Genomic DNA, 20643 nt, shown 5'->3' on the forward strand with positions numbered 1-20643 from the left:
AGATACACACATTGAACAGCAGTGGAGAGCAGAGGCAGCGACGGCTGTGAGGGGGGGGCGGGTTGGGGGGGAGGAGATCCGTGCAGGCAGCTCCCTGCACACAATCACTGGGCAGGCAAATGTACAACTCTCCCCTCCCTCTCCCTTCTCCTATCACCCCCCTACCTTCTCCTATCACCCGGGGAAGAAGGGGACGGGACACCGCGCAGACAGAGGAGCAGGAAGGCAGACACACACACTCACCGTGTGCTCTGCACAAAGCCACGCCCCCGGCTTCCTCTCTGCCTGCAGCCAATCCCCTGCGGCCCGGCCGGCATGAAGGAGTGATGGTGGGGAGTGATGATGGGAGGGATGATGGGAGGGATGGTGGGGAGGATAATTGCGGCGCCCCTCTAGGCAAGCCGCGGCGCACCAGGGTGCCGGGGCGCACAGATTGGGAACCACTGTATTACCTGATGAAATTGTTCAAATAAGCTCAATATTACAAATGACTGGGAATATATGACAATATTGCATAGAGTTTGATGCATCATTAGCTTCTTACTATGACTCAGATTTACTAAGCAGGTTTAAAGTAATGAAAATAGCACTGTGAACCAGAACAGAAATGGACATTATTTTCCCTGATTTAACTCCAGATTTACTAATTATATGCAGAAATACCCCCCTTATTCAATTTATTGGAATATGGGTTAGGGAGAAACTTCTTTCTGGTGTGTATGCTAAAAGTATCTAGCATACGTATGTAAACCTGTTTCCCCCACCCAATGTCACATAGGGTCTCCTAGGGGAAATACTACTCCGGTTACATGGCTGTGCGTGGTGCATACCTACTGTTAACAGGGGGCCCTTGGTCTCCTGCATGGTGGTAAAGGGGAATAACCGGACAGGCTTCTGGGGTCTTGCCCAAATTCTACTCACAGGTGCAGCGCCTCAATCTCGTTCAGCCGCCAGCTGTATGGGGTGAAGTCTCTGCAGAAGAATAACGTCATACTCCTCCCAATAGACTTCACTCTTAGGCAGGAGGTATTATAAAAACTCAGGATGCTTTATTTGATCTTCCTTTTTCAGCAGCCACCGATTACAACAATCGAAGGGTCTTCACCCTCAGGATGTCCCTGGACCCACTCCCAGCCAAAGGGCACCGAGAGTGGTCCTTGCTCTTCCCCTATCCCCTTGTGGGAATAGGGGGACGTTAAGGAACAGCTTTAAAGAGAGTGGTATAGCCAACCACTTTGGATCTATGGACAAAAAACAAACAAAAGCACGTAACTGTTTTAAAATAAAGGTACATTTATTTAAAAAATCAGCAACCCATAAGAAATGCACTTACAGGATTTCAAACAGAACCATTCGTGGGAGAGAAATCTCTATTGTGGTCATCTGCGAGGGTAGGGGGAGTCCCAGGTAGGCAGAGTAGATAAACACAGCCTGTAGCCACCGCAAGCTCCTGTCACGAGTTGGCGGCAAAATAGAAGGGCATTCAGTGCCTTCACGTCCTCCAGCTTCTGCTCCTGGTGGTTGCCAGCACTTGAAAATACAGCCAGCTAAAGCGCAGGGACGCCCAGAACTCCGTGTACACAGACCCAGATGCGATTACGTCACCAGCCATTAATATGAAACACTTGGGGTCTTCCTTCACTATCCCAACAACATGACTTATTGTCAAATGTTGACATGTATTCAATTCCTTTCTCTATGTCTAAATCCAAGCTCTGTTCATTTCATTCAATGATGGCATTTTATTCCAGTCACATTGTCTTGCATAGTTTGGAAACGTATATAAGTGTCCAAAGGAGTGCTAGTGGGCGTGGCTTAATGTTTACAATAAAAAACAAACAAAGATGCCAAAAGCTACTTCCAACATGACAAAAAATACATAGTGCAATACCTATTTCTCATAGCCTTAGGATTCATTATTCTCTCATTATTCTATTCATTTCTCTCAATATTATTGCTATATATCAACTTCTTACATCTCTTTGATATTCTTATTATACAGTTCTTGAGTGGTGTGTTCTTTTATCTGACGTGTATATTTTTTTTTAGGTAATGTGTATAATGATTTTAAGAGGGGTTATTGAAAAAAGCTTTTGATTTTCCTGTGATAATTGCTTTTAATGAGTTGTTTGCAGAGCAAAGATATTTCCTCAACAGCCAGAAAAGGTGAACACATATGTTTTCTTTTGCCAAAATATCTTTGTAGCCTCACAGATACCCAGTAAGCTCATATAAACCCCCAAAATTATAATACATGTATATAAGTGTCAAAAGGAGTGCTTCTGAGTATCTGGGTATCTGTGTGTTTATTAACTTTGTCCAGCTGGTCTCAGCTATTTTGGAGGTTAGTGGCCCCTCCTCCCCAGGTTTTAAGCTCGCCCCTCCCCACTTTCCATTTGTACTGGTCTTTTCATGCAGCTGGTTGTGACAGATCCAATGCAGATCATTCTTCCTGTAATTATACAGGTAAATAAGAATTTTAATCAGTTAGTGTTAGGACCTGCGATATCTGATATCTGGTTCCAGGCCAAACCCACCATGTGGTTGCCGACGAGAAGCTCGAAATCGCAATTTTTATAAAATCGTGCAATTCTATTAGTCTCGATTATCTTATTGAGGCTCTGGAATTGCGATTTTATCCTAAATTTTTCTCGCCAACAAAAGCTGGTGAGAAGGATTGCGAGGGAGGGACTTAGACTTTTTTGTTTTCCTGCATCGGTTTGATGCCGGGTTCTCCAGCGCTGATACACATTAATATGAGCACCAGAGACCCCGGCATCAATCCAATGCATGAAAAATGCATTTAAAGTCAGCTTCATTACCTTAGTGGCTAACCGCTAAGGCAATTAAGGGGTTAACTACCAATGCCATGTTTATTGTGGGTAGCGGGGGTGGGTGAAGGTGGTATTTGACCCATGTTGGGTGTTTAGGCCTTGCTGGGGGTGGGTGGGGTTAAGGGAAGAGTTAACTCCTTCATTACCTTATGTTAGGAATCTAATTTCTCAGCGCCGTCCGCACAACACATAGACTACCCTCAGGGAGACTCAGAGTGTGCAGCGCAACCTCCACTTACCTGCCTCCATGGGCCATCAGCTCCTGCGTCACTGCAGGGCCCCTCCCCTCTGTGGCCCCACCGCTCCTCCTCTTTCTCAGTGGCAGGCGCGTGTCCTCCGTCCCGCACGCACACGTGTGTCCTCCTACAACGCTGGTCGCGGGCACACACAGCTTACAGAGCACACACCCAGCATCCACTCTTCTACTTCCACTCCTGCAATGAGGCTCTGCCCCCGTACACCGCACGGGTGTAATCAGAGTGCTACCAGTGCTCACCTGGGTTGTATCAGCCACACATATCCAGAGAGGCTCCCTGCAGTCCTCCTGACCCGCCTCCATCCCTGATTGGTCATCCCAGCCTTATCTAGCATCTCTGAGCTCATCGTTCGACATAGTCTCTGTATGGAAGTGTTTGGTGAACTCTCGGTTACTACAGGTTTTGACATGGCTCGTACGACTACCCCCTTTGGCTCTCGACGTTGACTCTCCTTGGACTACGTATTCTCTGGCATCCCATGATCACGGCTTGGACTTCAACCTTCCTCATCTCTCCGCTCCCTGACCTCGGCAAGGCAATCACTATTCTAATCCTATACCCGGTACTGGCAAGTATTGTCTACGTTACTTATATCTGGCCTGGCAACGCTTAACACCACACTCCGGACTCGCTCCCTTTGCTGCAGGTGTGTGTATCCCTAGTTCCCCCTTGGCACAGGGGACGGGTCTGGTCTGCGGGCAGCATCGGTGTAACATTATGTCGAGCCCACAAGACGCAGACCAGACTGAACTAAGGCAGTTTCTCTCTGATCTGCTTCAGCAAAACCAGGCCATGGCGGATCAAATTGTGGCATTAACGCGTCAGGTCACGGTACTCTCGGCCCGAGTACCAGCCGACCCCTCTTCTGGTGTTAACCCCCAGCCCGCAAGCGCAACAGTTGCTAGCAGCTCTGATGTAAAAATTCCGCCTCCCAAACCCTACGCTGGCGAACCGCAAGAATGTAGGGGTTTTCTCAACCAGTGTGAGGTGCAGTTTGAAATGCCCCCCCATCACTTCGATACTGGACGTAAGAAGGTAGCCTACATTTATAACCTCCTGATGGGCAGCACCCTTGCTTGGGCCTCCCCGGTCTGGGAGCAACGTTCTGACCTTACCCAGGATTAATATAAGCGTGGAGATGTACCAAGGAAGGCACACAGAAAGATCCCTTTGTAGGCGCACTGCAGACCTTTATAAAATAGTGTGGTCAGGGGTGGAAAAATGTGTATCTACTAGTTTTATTAATAAATGTGTATTAAAAACGGTATATGTTGTCTTTATTATGTTATCATATACAGTATTTAAAATAGACACTAAACGGTCTATATGTTCTACTATGGTCACCCTGTAGATATGGGTAGCAAGATAGTCCTGACTACTGTGAACCAGTTAATGCTCCAAGTAGTATTGCGTGAGTAATACTTGTTTAGTCAAAATGCATCTCTTAAACCCACTAGTAAGATAATGATAGCTCAGATTTGTGGAGAAGGTTATGAGAAAATCCTCCCGAGGGGGGTAAAGCCGCCGCACAGCCGCAATAAATGGAGAAGGCTGATGGATGACTGAAGTTAGCTTTATTCACACAAAATGTGCAAGCGGATCCTCTTGACGCGTTTCAGCCTGTGGGGCCTTTGTCAAAAGAGTGATCCGCTTGCGCTAAAACCATCTAGTTATAGGGTGTTCCAAATTGCTACACCTGTTCTCATTTCCCAATAGAATCGTACACCAGGTGTCCATCAACACACTCCCCATAACATAGATGTCACGTAAAACATAGTGATCTACAAAAATCAGGATGACCTGAACACCATTGCTTATACCATAAATCCTCACATTGTAACCGAATATGTAAAGCAATGTCTTAATGATCAGGTCATATTAAAAACATGTATATGCACAATTCATGTCCGGATTAAGCAATAAATTGATAAACATATTGCAATAATGCTATGATATACCCATGGATTTGAATGACGAAAAAATGTATATATGTAGAGAGCAACAATATCAACAGAAGGATATAGCAATTCATAATATATAATCTACACAAATGTTGAAATATTGTTTTTGAATTTTAAATTTATAAGCATTAATCTGTCTAAACAGTTGAATAAAGCATATAATCCATTAATTATGACATCTGTATGCATAAATAAAATAAAGATGATGGGGAGGAGGGGGGGGGGGAGGGGGAAGGGGAGGGGGAAGGGGAGGGGGAGGGGGGAAAGGGAGGGGGAAGGGAGGGGGAGGGGAGGGGGGAGGGTTAGGGGGAGGGGGGGGGAAGGGAGGGGGAGGGGGGGGGGAAGGGGGGGAGGAAATGAAGAATACAATGAGAGGCATAAGATGAATCAATCATGAAGGAAGTGTTTCAATTCCCATTCAACATTTAAACCAAAAGGTTGCAAAGTATTCAATGAGAAAATCCATGACATTTCTTTTTTTGTTGAGGCGATTTAGCCTCTTACATGAACAGAGACATGTTCTAATCTACACCAAAGAACGAAAAATTCTTTAGCCCCCCGTGTGGGCATTGTGCAAAATGTTTAGAAACTGGGTGGAAAAGGTCATGTTTGTTTATTAATCTAATATGTTCAGAGATTCTAACATATAATGACCTGGTGGTTCTACCTACGTATCTGTATTTGCAACCACAGGTAATCACATACACAACATGAGTAGTTTGACAATTTATAAAGGTATTTATCCTGTATCTGCTGTTAGGTAATGATGTACGTATTCTTTTGGTGGGAGATGCATATTTGCAGTACCTACAGAAACCACAAGGGAAAAAACCTTTTGGTATGTTTCTTATGTTTGATTTTTTTGATTGAAACATGCTTCTAGAGATGGACTTGGCTAATGTATTGGCCTTTCTGAATGCAAATTCACAGAGGGGCTCTCGCTGGGTGTCATGTCTCCTTGCCCCCTCCCTAAGGGAGAATTCCCTAAGAAGCTCACCATACCTGTCTCTCTTACGGGCGATAACTTTCATACCTCTACCGCAGCGTTCTGCTCGGGAGCAGGAGGAAACTTTATGGATCTTGAATAAGCTAGGCTGAACCACATACCGCTCGTGAGGAAGGAGAACCCCATCGCACTGGTCGGTATAGACGGACGTCCTCTTACCCCGGCATACATCTCCTTAGAGATGGCTCCTCTCCTTCTGACCTCCCATTCTCACAAGGAGACCCTAGTCCTCGATGCCATCCATGCTCCTGGAACACCCATAACCCTTGGCCTTCCGTGGTTACAGCTAAACAATCCTCTGATTGATTGGACTTTCTCTTGACCCATCACTTGGAAACCGAGGTCAGGTGAAGCATCCCAACTTTTGGCTAATACCACCGTTCCTGAGATTATCCTTCCCTCCGTTTACCATCAATTCTGGGACGTTTTCAATAAGGTCCAGTTGGATCTTTTGCCCCCTCACAGGACCTATGATAGTCCGATCGATCTTGTCCCAGGTTACAGTTTGCCTAAATCCAAGACCTAACCCTTGTCTCTACCAGAGTCTCAGACCATGGACGAATATATCCAAGAAAACCTCAAGAAGGGTTTCATTCGCCCCTCCAACTCCCCAGCAGGAGCTGGATTTTTCTTCGTGAAGAAGAAAGATGGCTCGTTAAAGCCTTGCATTGATTACAGGGGTTTGAATTGCATCACCGTTAAAAATCGTTACCCCCTTCCCCTCATTACCGAACTCTTTGATAAACTACAAGGGGCTAAGATTTTTTCAAAGTTGGATCTATGTGGAGCCTATAATCTGGTGCGCATCAGACAGGGGGACGAATGGAAGACGGCATTCAACACACATAGCGGCCACTACGGGTATCTTGTAATGCCCTTCAGGTTATGTAATGCCCAGCAGTCTTCCAGGACTTTATCAACGACGTTTTTCGTAAGGTACTCAACATTTTTGTAATAGTTTACTTGGATGACATCCTGATTTTTTCCCAAGACCTCCAGGATCATATTCGCCACACCTCCTACGTTCTCTCTCGCCTCCATGAACACCATCTGTACTCTAAGCTGGAGAAGTGCACCTTCCACCAGACCTCTACCCAATTCCTGGGTTACATCATTTCTGACGAGGGTTTTATGATGGATCTCGGTAAACTTCAGGCAGTGACTGAATGGCCTAGACCCGATACTCTCAAGGCCATACAACGCTTTTTGGGGTTCGTGAATTACTATCGCAAGTTTATACGTAATTTTTCTACCATTGTGGCGCCCCTTACAGCTCTTTCGAAGAAAGGGGCTGACCCATCTGCTTGGTCACCTGAGGCTCACTCCGCCTTCCAGGTACTCAATGATGCATTTGTATCCACACCTATCCTTCATCATCCTAACACCAATCTCCCCTTTGTGTTGGAAGTTGACGCCTCTGACTGCGGCGCAGGGGCAGTGCTGTCTCAGAGGCCTACCCCCCAAGACAAGTTACACCCCTGTGCATACTTCTCCAAGAAATTCTCAAAGGCTGAGAGGAATTACGACGTCGGCAACAGGGAGCTCTTGGTCGTGAAGATGGCTCTCCAAGAGTGAAGACATCTCCTGGAGGGGTCAAAAGAACCGTTTACTATCCTCACGGATCACAAAAACCTTCTCTACATCGAGAATGCCCGACACCTTGGTCCACGACAGGCTCGTTGGTCTCTTTTTTTTTCTCCAGGTTTGATTTTCACCTTTCTTATATTCCAGGGACAAAGAATGTAAAGGCAGACGCACTTTCCAGACAACATTCCTCTGAGGAGAGACCAGATGAGTCCTTGGAGACCATTCTCCCACAGGAGAGGATTCTCGCCACATCTACCTTCAAGAACCTCGATAAAATTATGCATTCTCAGAAATGCATTCCTAAGGACTTGGTGGTTCCCGACAGCAAACTCTTCGTACCCCCCCAAGTTTGTCCCTGAAGTCCTGACCCGGGGTCACTCTTCGAAATCCGCAGGCCATTTTTAACAAGACTTTCGACCTTATTCGTCGGAATTTTTGGTGGCCCAAAATGTACCAAGATATTTTGGAATATACCCGCGCTTGTCCTATCTGCGCGGAGAACAAGACACTTCGTCAAAAACCCCAAGGTTTCCTCCTACCTCTTCCAGTCCCCGACCGTCCCTGGTCCCTTATTTCTATGGATTTCATCGTGGAGTTACCCAAATCCAGAGGAATGAACACAATCTTGGTGGTCGTGGATACATTCTCTAAGATGGCTCATGTTATCCTACTTATGCCCACCTCTCCCGCCCTCGCTGATATCTTTACGGATCAAATTTTTCGGATTCATGAGATCCCTTCTTCTATCGTTTCTGACAGAGGGTCCCAGTTTGTGTCCAAGTTTTGGAGAACTTTCACTAAGTGATTGGCCATCTCTTCCTCTTTCTCCTCTGCATACAGTATCACCCACAGTCCAACGGATAGACGGAGAGGATTAATCAGTCCCTGGAAAAGTACCTAAGATGCTTTATATCTGACTCCCAGGATGATTAGACTCAACTCCTCCCTTGGGTGGAGTATGCTGTTAATTCTGCTAAGAATGAAGCCACCCGTGAGTCGCCTTTTTTTAAAATAAATTATGGGGTTCACCCTCTCTGCTTGCCCATCTCCAACATTCCTTCTGGGGTACCGGCCGTAGACGAACGCATTTCTTCTCTCCAAACAGCATGGTCCAGGATTCAAACGACCCTTCTCAACTCCTCCCACAGATCTAAACTTCAGGCTGATCGCTGCCGTCGTCCTGCGCCCAGGTACAGGCCAGGGGATTTGGTATGGCGCTCCTCTATAAATATCCACTTAAAGTTACCATCCCCAAAATTGGCACCTTAATTCCTGGGCCCTTTTCCTATTTTAGAACAGATCAATCCTGTGGCATTTCGTCTCCAGCTACCACACTGTATGAAGATCCCCAATGTTTTTCATATTTCTCTCTTAAAACCTTTCGTCTCCAGTCATTTCTTCCCGGACCAGAATCACAAGCCGGATCCAGTTACCATCCAAAATAACGAAGAGTATGAGGTTCAATCTCTATTGGATTCCCGCGTGTCCAGGGTTCAACTCCAGTTCCTGGTACAATGGAAAGGTTTTGGACCCGAGGAGAGGTCTTGGGTTCCTTTAAAGGACATTCACGCTCCGGCTCTTCTTAGAGCCTTCAGAAGGAGGTTTCCGGAGAAACCATTTGAGGACCGTCCAGAGGCCGTTCCTGAAGAGGGGGGTATTGTTAGGAAGGTTTAGAGAGATGGCTGCCGCTCACCAACTATGTAGAAATATAGGGCTGTGTGGTAACAAATAGGGTGCATACGGGTGTAACCCTCCTATGGTACCCCACCCGACATGAGATTGGGGGGTAAACTCCTTCTGGTCACTGAGTGGTCTGGGTGCTGTGACCTGCTGGCAAACAGGAGGGCTGAGGGCTCCGCGGTGTTGTGGGGAGAACCAGGACAGGGACAGGAGGTGATGTGGGACAGGGTACCTTGCTCTCTCTGGGTGGTGCAGTGCCTCCAGCCAGTAGGGATCCCCTGGGGTCTCCAGAGGAGAGACCCCCACTGACACTCCATTCTCCTCACACCAGGAACAGTGACACACACAGCAGCTTCTTTTCCGTGGATCTTTATTCAGCATAGGTGTGCAGACAGCATACAGCATGATATCACAGGCATGGTGTAATCTCTGCCTCTCTGTTCATGGCAGCTTGATTTCCCCCCCTCCTTACCCAGGTGGGGCAAGAGGGGGAGACCTCTTCTTGTCTTCCTATCTCTCTCAGCTCTCTCTCTCTCTAGACTCCTGATCACTAACTGAATTTGGGAATATGTCTCAATTTGAATATCCTCAGGGAGTGTTTCTAGCTTTGAATCATTACAACTCAAAGCTGGATACCGATTGGCTCACACACACATCAGGGGGTGTTCCAACCCATATCCACCCTTTGGATTAACACATTCAAATGTTGCTTAGGTCTGCCCCTGAATATTGCTACAATACTTCAGAGCTGAAACTCACAAACAGGCCAACTGAAGGAATTAACCTTTCCACTGCCTGTTCTAACAGGACTGACAGAGGAAAGGCCCAGAATTAGTAATAGCTGCCGAAGGCCAGGCTATATACTCCCTCTGGTAAAACTCCAACCGTCCCGGCTTGGACTGCAGCAGGTATAACCCTTACCTTGCTGAGCAACACCTGTAAATTACATGAGCTGAAATGCAATAACTCCTATGCACTCCAGCTTGACAGAACTGACATACTCACTACTGCATGGACACAGATACATGGCAATACAGTGACTAACTAAACAGAACCATTTCTACTACAGCAGTAATAGAACACATTAATAGTAATGAGCAGGCTTCCTGATCATTCTCTCAGTTTCATTAGGTAGATATGGGAACTCATAGCCCATCTTTTTGAACCTATGAACTATTACTCGGGCTGCTCTACTAAATTTCACCAAGCTTCTGTCAGTAGCAGTACCCGGCAGCACCCAGAATATAGGACCTACCCATACAGGGGTCCCTTCTGCCTCCTCTATGACAGGAGACAAAACATTTTCAGATTGCATTGAACTTATCCCCTCATCATCACTATCCCCCCAATGCACAGACCCTTCCAATTGCATAACAGACATAATCATATTGTCCATAGGGAGCCACGGGGCTTCCAGGTGAAGAGGGCCTGGGGGTCAAGGGTCGCACCTTGGGACTGGTGTTGGATGGGGAATGCGGGGCAGATGACTCAGGGACTGGGGCCTCCGGTGACAAGGGGCCAGCACCAAAGTCTCTAGGGGCACGTTCAGGGCACTCTCCCCGGGAGGAGCAATGGCACAGTCCTGGGTCAAGTTCAATTTGCCCCTCCCTATGCTCTTACAGCAGCGGGCTTCAGCCAGCGCCTGGGCCTGAAGGGCCTCCCGGGACTTCTTCCGCTCCCTGCATGTCAGGAGGAAAGGATCAACCGGAAGGGTAATACTCACCGGAGCGGCCTGGATCTCTCTGGAGCTCACCCGGCCGGGCGACTCAGCGGCCATGTTAGCTCCCAGTGGTGGAGTAGCAATGGTAGTCGATGCAGTCATCAGGGGTGGTGCCGGCCGGCACTTCTCCTGCTGACGCCGCAGATACAGCTCCGCAGCTTTCTGGGCTTGATCCCAGCGGGGATCTGTAGACAGGATATGCAGCTCACCGCCATGAGTAGCAGGGCAGTTCCCAGCTGCATTGAGTACGTGGGAGGCATCGGCCGATACCTCTGTGGTGTAGCACCCACGCTGGCAGCGTGGATCAGATGGAAGGCACCAGCAACAGTTACTGGAACTGACAGCTCCATAGCATACTCGGGTACGGTGGAGGTAATGGTAGAGACCTCAGTGATGTCATCAGCCTCTGTGCTGCTGACAGGCTTCTCAGCACACAGGCCCAGTCTCTCATAGAGGAGCAAGCAAGGCAGCCTGGCAGACACAACCACCAGTGTTTGAAGTGGAAGTGCATCTGGCCCCTCACTTCCTGTTGCTCCGTGGAACACACTTAGCTCCTCCCCCTGGTAGATAGGATAGTCCAATCCAGAACAAGCAAAGTGGGAGGTGTTTGAACAGTTCCCGCACTTTCTTGCAAGCTGAAGAGCAGCACAAGCTTGCAAAATGCAGAAATCCTTGCAGAACAGCACATGGCTTCCCTGGTAAGGCGGGAAACGCCATTTTGAGCACAAAGAGTCCATGCGGCCCCCAGAAGAGCTGGAGTCGCCATTTTGAGAGCACAAAATACATGACATCCCTGTAGGAGCAGGAAACGCCAGATTGAACATAGTCCAGCACAGTGGGGTCTCCGTTTGCATTCAGGAGCCCCAAATACATTTCTGTCCCTGTAATCTTTGAGTATCACGCACCCTGGGGTAGCATCAGGGAACGCCTCGCACAGGGACGGCAGTAACTCTTACTGCTGGGTGCACAGGGACCTACAGACATTCTCTTGTAGTCCCTGCCCCCTTACCTCTCTCTTCGTCGTGGGGTGCAGAAGGGTGGCCACACTTCCCTGGGGACGCCTCAGGTCAGTCGCCCCAACTGCAGTGCCATTAAGGGACCGCCAGCTCCCTGGTGAAGCCTCAGGGACCTGCCTCCCTTTTCTTCTTAGATGGGGTGCACAGGGGTCATAGGCGTAATCCCCAGAGTTCCCTGTCCCCCTCACTCTCCGCTGTGGGTACAGGAGGGTGGCCACACTTCCCTGGGGACGCCTCAGGTCAGTCGCCCCTGCTGCAGTGCCATTAATAGGCAGCCAGCTCCCTGGTGAAGCCTCAGGAACCGGCCACTATTTTCTTCTTGGTAATGTAGATGGGTGCACAAAGGTCCCTATGCAATCATAGAGCAGCCTCTGTCCCCTTGAAGTGCATGTAAAGATGTACGCTCCCTGGTGCATAGCCACCAGGAATAGTCCCACAGCAACGTCTTCTTCATTAGGGTAACCCCCTCCCTGGGGGAGCTTCAAGGAGGGGTTCCCTCACGGCAGAGTCTATGGCTGCTGTTCTGTGCTGCATACAAAGTCTTTGAAATTGCTGCATGGTCTCCTCTGTCGTTGAAAACCTGTCCCGTTGAAAAACCTGTCCTGTCCTGGGGAGCAGTCCTCATATATCTCAGCAGCGCCTCCAATTGTAACCCTCCTATGGTACCCCACCCGACATGAGATTGGGGGGTACACTCCTTCTGGTCACTGAGTGGTCTGGGTGCTGTGACCTGCTGGCAAACAGGAGGGCTGAGGGCTCCGCGGTGTTGTGGGGAGAACCAGGACAGGGACAGGAGGTGATGTGGGACAGGGTACCTTGCTCTCTCTGGGTGGTGCAGTGCCTCCAGCCAGTAGGGATCCCCTGGGGTCTCCAGAGGAGAGACCCCCACTGACACTCCATTCTCCTCACACCAGGAACAGTGACACACACAGCAGCTTCTTTTCCGTGGATCTTTATTCAGCATAGGTGTGCAGACAGCATACAGCATGATATCACAGGCATGGTGTAATCTCTGCCTCTCTGTTCATGGCAGCTTGATTTCCCCCCCTCCTTACCCAGGTGGGGCAAGAGGGGGAGACCTCTTCTTGTCTTCCTATCTCTCTCAGCTCTCTCTCTCTCTAGACTCCTGATCACTAACTGAATTTGGGAATATGTCTCAATTTGAATATCCTCAGGGAGTGTTTCTAGCTTTGAATCATTACAACTCAAAGCTGGATACCGATTGGCTCACACACACATCAGGGGGTGTTCCAACCCATATCCACCCTTTGGATTAACACATTCAAATGTTGCTTAGGTCTGCCCCTGAATATTGCTACAATACTTCAGAGCTGAAACTCACAAACAGGCCAACTGAAGGAATTAACCTTTCCACTGCCTGTTCTAACAGGACTGACAGAGGAAAGGCCCAGAATTAGCAATAGCTGCCGAAGGCCAGGCTATACGGGTATAGGTAATGGTAGTTTACGGGGAAAGGTCACAGTTGTGGCCTAAAAGAAACCTATTTGCACTCACTATTTCCAAATGCTAGGCTAGGAAATATTCAATCCTTGGAGTTGGTTAAAAACCATTCCTGTTTTTAATGAGATCAATACGTGACTCATAACAATCCACAGTACATTGGATAGAATATAGGCGGACCAAGAGTGAATTGTAATCAATTTGAGTCCCCTTATCTAAATCACAAGCGGATAGGTTGAGGCGAAAGCCCCGCCTCGAACCCTTCAGTATAAGAAGCAAGGGAGGGAATCAGCTAACCACTCCCATTACCCTGACGAAGCGCTGTATGCGTGAAACGTACATCGGTACGTGATGACGTCCTTCCGGTGACGTCATCTGGAAGCGCGGGTCCGTGGGTATTGACCAAGGCTAGACGCTGAATACCAGGTCGTATGCGTGCATCAGCTAACTAATAGAAGCTGAATAGAGGATAAACGCTACACTGATACAGCAACACGGGCAATATGCTCCACATGTATAGCGGTTTTAGGCTCTGATTGTACATAGCCTTTCATCATAGCGGTGTTTATACGCATAGAAATATTATTTAGGTGGAAGTAGAGATACTGAGGTTTATCTTTGCCATAAGGGAGAAGCCGAGTACTAGACGGACAATTATATGTCAATACCCCGGCGACTGTAGACTACTATGGTGTTCCTGTGTGTATACAGATTACAGTGACGTCACCAGACTGCGGATCATCCGCTTCTAGGCACATGCATATACGTTTGACAACTGTACTAACATACACAGCTGACATCACGTCACCTTGTCTCTAGGTGGAAACTGATGCAAATTAGCATCTCATGCAGCTATGTATACTACACTAGCCAATTATGGTAGACGGATGAATTAATAATCTGCACACTTAGATACATGAACTAACAGGTGTTAACCCTTTATCCCCTATCCACCATTTAGGATCACATCACCCTAGAGTGATAAATACACTTCTTATGTAGCCTTGCTCTGGTGATTATACCAAAAAATTTATATCCCACCCCGTTGCATTTTTATCCACAAAGTGGTTGACTTATAAGCTGTTTATTTGTTGCATATATGTTAATAAATATGTTTTTATAAATTTATGTATGGCTATGGAGGCAACTCCAAGGATTGAATATTTCCTAGCCTAGCATTTGGAAATAGTGAGTGCAAATAGGTTTCTTTTAGACCACAACTGTGACCTTTCCCCATAGGGTACTTTTAGGAATCTGATTTCTCAGCACCATCCGTGCAACACACAGACTACCCTCAGGGAGCAGCACAACCTCCGCTTACCTGCCTCCACGGGCCGTCAGCTCCTGCGTCACCGCAGGGCCCCTCCAGTCGGCGGCCCCACCACTCCTCCTCTTTCTCAGTGGCACACGTGTGTCCTCCTCCAACGCTGGTCGCGTGCACACGCAGCTTACAGAGCGCACGCCCAGCATCCACTCTTCTACTTCCACTCCTGCTATGAGGCTCCACCCCCCGTACACCGCACGGGTGTAATCAGAGTGCTACCAGTGCTCACCTGGGTTGTATCAGCCACACCTATCCAAAGAGGCTCCCTGCAGTCCTCCTGACCCACCTCCATCCCTGATTGGTCAGCCCAGCCTAATCTAGCATTTCTGAGCCCTCACTCATCGCTCGACATAGTCTCTGTATGGAAGTGTTTGGTGAACTCTCGGTTACTACAGGTTTTAACATGGCTCGTACGACTACCCCCTTTGGCTCTCGACTTCGGCTCTCCTTGGACTACGTATTCTCTGGTATCCCACGATCACGGCTTGGACTTCAACCTTCCCCATCTCTCCGCTCCCTGACCTCGGCAAGGCAATCACTATTCTACTCCTATACCCGGTACCGGCAAGTACTGTCTACGTAACTTATATCTGGCCTGGCAACGCTTACCACCACACTCCGGACTCGCTCCCTTTGCTGCGGGTGCGTGTATCCCTACTTCCCCCTTCAGCACAGGGGACGGGTCTGGTCTGCGGGCAGCACCGGCGTAACACACTGCTCCTCATGGGTGATAACCCCACACAGTATTCCCAAAGTCCTTGTACCCAAAAGTCCCAATAGTCCCACAACCCCACCCACGTGTGGGACAGCGCTGCCCACTAAGATGAAGTGTAAGTTGGTGCACTTGGTGATTTGGATAGTACCTGCCCGGTGCTCCTGCACCCGGGTACCGCAGAACAATGGAAGAGGACCCGTTTGTGTCCAGCACCGAAGCCTCAGCGATGGCGTCCTCCTCCTGCGGGATGGTCTCATTCTGAGCGACCTCACCGCTCAGACAGTCTCTGTCTCTGCTACTGCAGAGAATGATTCCCTGCACACTGACCCTTCTTGTCAGAGCACGCAGCACTGTAGCTGTGTCCCTGAATAAGCTGACTTCTAACAGGGCAAAGTCCCTAACTGCAGGGGCCTTCCCTAGAGCAGCCACAAACTGAAGGGGAGTTGGGCCTAGTTGGGGCCTAGGGGGTAACCTGGCTTAGTATAGAAGCACTGCTCCCTCCACTTACTGCTTCCCCCTACCTTATCCCCGCACCAACTGACGCGCATGATCGGTGCGCAACAATATATCTTTCTCCAGCAGGAGAAGCTGCAAGCCCTATTGGCTGTCTGGCTGCATGTGACAGGGATCATAGGGCAGACCCAAGAGGCTGCTGGGTGTTGTAGTTCACCATAGAGGTTTCTATCATTGGGGCCGCGTGCGTGATCTGCACTGCGCATGTGCGAGTCTGTAATGGCTGCCGCTGCTAGCTGCACATGTGCGACCTTGGTGAACCCCTGATCTACGGAGCGCCATCTCTGCAAACCCTTCCTTTCTGTAATGGCTGCCGCATCGCATCTGCGCAAGCCTCCGCGCATGCGCAGAAATAAAAAAGATGGCGGCGCCCTGCCTCCGACGCCACCGGGAGCCCCCGGCGACGCGCTTGCCCCCGCAGCTGCCTTCTCACTGGCGAAGGTAAGGGGAAACAGAACGAGGAACCGGGGAGCCAAAGGGGACCTGGCTACATATAGAACCAATTTTATAAAAGATAAAAAGGTATACAGATATACACCATGAATGTAGCAGTGATACTGGTATTGCACTCACGATTCCTTTCCCCAGATCGCGATCCTCGTCGCTTCTGTCGGCGTCTTGCGTCACTTCCGGTTTGGTCTCTGGGTTCCCTCCTAAAACTAGAGTAAGGAAAAAAGGATAAAGGGAAAAAAAAAGTGGAACAGAAACCAAAATGTGCTGCACGGCACAGCCAACATGGGGTTATTTAAAAAATGAAAATAAAAAAGTGTACATTAAAAAAGCACAAAAAGTATTCCCAGTTACATGCCCCCATTTTTTCAGCAGGGGGTCTCTGGAGCTGAACCATATTAATTTTAGCTCTGTGATCCCTGTTTCCTCAGATACTTACAGTACCATGTGCCGCCGGTATTTATATACATGTTAATAAGGGACTGGGGGTAAGAAAAAAAATGTACTGTATGTAGGGGGAACTGATCAGTTAAGTCTTTTACAGTCTACATACGGTTGGGACCTAATTAGCAGTCTCTGTTTCCTTCCTTTTTTTGCTTTTTCCTTTATGTGATACTTTCTGCCCCAGTAAGAACTTGGTGCTGTATTTTGAGATGTATGTAACATTTATAATTTGGATATAGATGTATGTAGCCCTGGTAAGAAATAGGGCTATAGTTCTATCCTCCTCCTGGTATAATCCCTGGTAAGGGCAGGTTGCCAGGAGTTATCATGGGGTTCCTCCACTTCAAGCACTTGCCCTGAGTGGTGGAGGTAGGTCACCTGACTCTGTGTCAAGGCAAGAGACACAGGGGCGGTGCCTGCTGATATCATAAAGAGCAGTGCACTTCCTATTCAGTGTGTGTGTCTACTACTGGCTGGTCCAGTGTGTGACAAGTGTTAGTTAGTGAGCTGGAGTTACAGTTGGAGAAGGAGAGTGATTAGCTCATGAGTAGAGCTGATCCAACCATAGTGTAGGGAGGTGGACCAGTGCCTCTCACCCTGCTTAGGGGGTGAGGGAAGAGTTAGCCCCACTTTGGATGCCCTTGATCCAGAGTGGTGGCAGGGAGGGACCATCCTAAAGGAGAGCAATCTAAGTGGATCAGACATCCTGTCTGCTGTTGCTGCTGCTGCTGCTGCGAATAAAGACTGCTGCTTTTATAAGAAAGACCAACCAGTGTGAGACTGGAATCTCTCATCCCTGTGTGGGAACTCTTTGTAAGGATTCCACCCCGCATTCCTGGGGCTTACTAAAGATGGAGGCGCTGCACCACTGAATGAGAACGAAGGCATCCACCCAAGAAACCTGTTCCTGTTATCCCCCATGTCATCGCGGGAGACTCAGGCCCTCCTGTTGCCAGCAGGTATGCACCACATAAAAACATGTAGCCAGACCCAAGTACACCTTAGGGGGCCCGATCTGCGATTGGCCCGGGGAGAGGGGGCTACAGTTGGAGGCGCAGTTGAGATAGCTGAGATTGCTGAGATAAACAGGACAGGTTTTCAGCGAAGCAGAACTGAAAGTAATAGGTACACTTTCAGAGCAAGTGCTACAGAAAGAAGGGCATGTTTGCAGACTAGGGGTAGTCAGGAGAGAATGTTCTCTCACACAGTACACCCTGGGTGCCCTAGGAGGATGATGTAAATTTGGGTAATGTGGCTATAGCTGTTCTAGTCCTTTGAGGCAGATAGTGTAGGAATCCTGTGGGGGTTAGCCTGTTAACAAGTCCAGGGACTTCAACACAGGGTCTGCACTATGAGTGGCCAAAAGTAGGAGACGCCCAGTACTTAGGAAATGCCAAGTAACCTAGCCAGTATCCAGAAAACACACCACAGAGTGCTTGTGATGAACCGTCAGCGAGTGCGGTGTACTAGGAGGGAGTTCTGCCTAGCCTGGGGTATGCCATATGTTGTATTCACTGGTTAGAGCATCCTGAAGTATAGTGAGTGTCTAGGAACGAGTTGCACTATAGGCACTGAGAGTAGCGCTATCGAGGGCTTAGAGGGCTCATTAAAGATGGCGGTGAGAGATACATGTGCTCTGCGGGGCACGGAGGAGGTTAAAATGGCGACAGCAGCATCATTCACTGCAACGCGGGTTGCAGCAATCCAAAATGGCGATTCCCGCCGAGCCTAGATCGCGCACATGCTGCGTGCAAACAGGCTGTGAAGGAAATGTGGCAAGAGATGTGCAGGGGTTTGGCGCCAAACCCAGATCCCCAGCCAAAAGAGGAGAGCGGCGAGAAAGCCAATGCCACGCCCACCTGTGCAGTGACTGGCCGACAAACGAAGCCACGTCACAGAAAGAGAGAGAGTGCCCCTCCTCTTTTTTCCACCAGAGCGAGGGGGCACAGCAAGAACCAATCCGAGCTGTCCTCCCCAGCGGAAGGAGGGACAGGAAGTGAGACAGAGGAACTTCACTTCTTCTTGACAGTGGACGGAGAAGGAGCTAAGAGCAAGCTGAGCAACTCAACCCCCGCGCAAAAGATGGCTGATCTAAGTGTAACCACGTATCAGTTTCCAGGAGGCTTCCTGGTAGTGGGGGTTGATGGCCGAGAGTATCTGCGGTGCCTGTGCGTCCAATGCAGGACACCCGGACCGGCCCCAAGCACAGCGGCACTGTGCCCCCAGTGTGGCATGTTCTACTTATGGCCTGTCGAGCCATGGCCTATGATTCAGACCCCGCGAGGTGCCTCTCCAGCAACCCTGATCGAGGTAGAGGAAGCGGAGGCGAAGGCTGCCCTGGTCCCATATGTCACCCCTGAGGTAGGGACCCAGGCCCAGCCACCAAGAGATGTCCCGGCGGAGAAGAGCGCGACCGCAGTGGAGGTACCGGAGCGGGCCCGTTTCGTACCAATACCCACTGGCGGTGCAGCAAGGACTCGAGGTGATTCCCCAGCGGAGGAGCCGTTGCAGTCCTCATCGGATGAAAGAGACAGCCTGTCATCGGTGGTGAAAAAGACGTCCCACTTACCTCTGAGATGGAGCAGACGAGTGCAGAGACCCCCCGACGGCGAGCGCTGGTGCGGCCTGAACCGCGTAGAAGTCCCACGGCCGTGGCGACTCCCAGTGCGGCGGAGATGGGACCTGAGACGGCTCCGGAGGATCCGCAGAGTATCGACAGACAGCGGAGCGGTAAGAGGACACCACCACCTCCTTATTGGTAATAACATTTATTTGTATCACCTATTCTAGGTTGACTAGACTTATCTTGCCTATGTATATAGTGGCCATAATAAAACACAGGAAAGATAGGCCTTACGCCAGCCATGGGTGGGTGAAAACAATTAGCATTATTTTATGGTATTAGCCCAATATCTCCAGGTATGGGAGTTTAGATGTTCATAATCTGGCATTAATAATTTATGTTCCTTAAATTTAACTCACAAATATTGCATCAGTGAAAAGTTGCGTTATTTTATGCAATAACATGAGAATTACCGATAAAAAAGAACTGTTTTCTTTCTTCAAATAAAGCATATTTTCAACCGGGTCAGAGTTTAGTGAATCAAAGCCTTAGTCACTTAATGTAAAAATAGCACAAGTTCCCTCTAAAGTTGGGTGGGTGCTGAAAAGACACAGATGTTATTATGGAGAGCATTCAGCACTCTACAAAACTATCTTCACTAAAAACCTTTCAGTTCTGCTTACAAAAGAATCTACTGCCACCTAGTGGTCATTATTGTTAACACTAGGAAAGAAGCAAACATCTATTTGTGAGATGGGTCAACCTTATTTATGTATTTATTTATTTATAAAATGTTTTACCAGGAAGTATTGAGAGTTACCTCTTGTTTTCAAGTAAGTCTTGGGCATAGAGTTATGATGCCAAATGCATGGTCACAAATACATAGTTACATTAAGTGAACAGGGTTATACATTATATACAAGACATAGCATGCACAGTTAAAGATAATATATATTATGCATGTATGTAACTGTTACAGACCAGATTAAAATGTTAGGCAGCTTTAGTTTTGAATGAACTTAGACTGGTGGCGGAAGTGAGAGTCTTCGGTCAACTGTTCCAGTTGTGAGGTGCACGGTAAGAGAAGGAGCGGCCGGATACTTTGCTGAACC

At 48.6% G+C, this 20643-nt stretch overlaps 1 long non-coding RNA gene across 1 annotated transcript in view; it reads right to left on the bottom strand.

Annotated features, from left to right (window-relative positions):
- LOC142487821 (uncharacterized) overlaps positions 1 to 20643 on the bottom strand; it is a 46351-nt gene that overhangs the window by 10969 nt on the left and 14739 nt on the right. Inside the window, exon 2 of the long non-coding RNA XR_012799321.1 lies at positions 16648 to 16733. This is a non-coding gene — a long non-coding RNA (uncharacterized LOC142487821). The remainder of the gene's footprint in view (positions 1 to 16647; positions 16734 to 20643) is intronic.

The sequence above is a fragment of the Ascaphus truei genome, chromosome 2 (genome assembly GCF_040206685.1).
Source record: "Ascaphus truei isolate aAscTru1 chromosome 2, aAscTru1.hap1, whole genome shotgun sequence".
NCBI lineage: Eukaryota > Metazoa > Chordata > Amphibia > Anura > Ascaphidae > Ascaphus > Ascaphus truei.